The sequence below is a fragment of the Elephantulus edwardii genome, unplaced genomic scaffold (assembly GCF_000299155.1).
Source record: "Elephantulus edwardii isolate Elephantulus edwardi_28Jun2011 unplaced genomic scaffold, EleEdw1.0 scaffold00104, whole genome shotgun sequence".
Taxonomy (NCBI): Eukaryota; Metazoa; Chordata; class Mammalia; order Macroscelidea; family Macroscelididae; genus Elephantulus; species Elephantulus edwardii.
This window is the reverse complement of record NW_006399854.1, coordinates 8128579-8129386: the sequence shown is the minus strand read 5'-3', so window position 1 is coordinate 8129386 and position 808 is coordinate 8128579.

The following is an 808-nucleotide window of genomic DNA, read 5'->3' as shown; positions in this document are numbered from 1 at the left end:
CTGAGCCAGATGTCCTTCTCCAAGGATCAGTCCCTTCTGGCATGTGCCCAAAATATGTCAGATGGAGCTTCGAAAGCTTAGCCTCCAAGAAGAAACTTGGTCTCACCCTCCCTCTCCAAGACAGACCTGTTTGTTTTCTTGGCAGTCCATGGCATGTTCTAGACTCTTCTCTAGCACCACAACTCAAAGGCATCAATTTTTCTTTTGTCATCCTTAGTCATGCATAGCAAGTAATTGTGAAGACCATGGCCTGGATCAGGTGCATCTTAGTCTCTAGACTGACATCATGGCTTCTCAGTACCCTGGAGAAGTCCCTGACAGATTTCCTTACTTCTGGTGCCTAGAGTGTTGTTTGTGGAGCTGAACAAACTCTAATTGTTAACAACCTCAATCTTGTCAACATCCATCATCGTGTTGCCAATTGGCCCAGTGATGAGAATCTTTGTTTTATTGATGTTGGGCTTCAGATCATAATGAAGACTACAGTCCTTGACCTTCTGCAGCAAGCAAGTCCTCCTCAGTTTCATGAAGCAGGGTTGTGTCAACTGCATGGCAGCATAGGTTGTTGATGAGACTTCTGTCAATTCTAATGCCACATCTCTTCTCATAAAGACAAACATTTAGAATGATTTGTTCTGCCTCCCTGTGGTCAATGGCTTTTATACTTGGGTTAGGTGTAATGTAATTAATATTAATATTCTGCCCAAAGCATTCTTGATTACAGCAACTCTAGGTTTGAATCTGTTCTTCAGTTCCTTGAGCTTAAGAAATGCTGAGCGAGTTCGGCCCTTTTGATTTTCTGACTCTA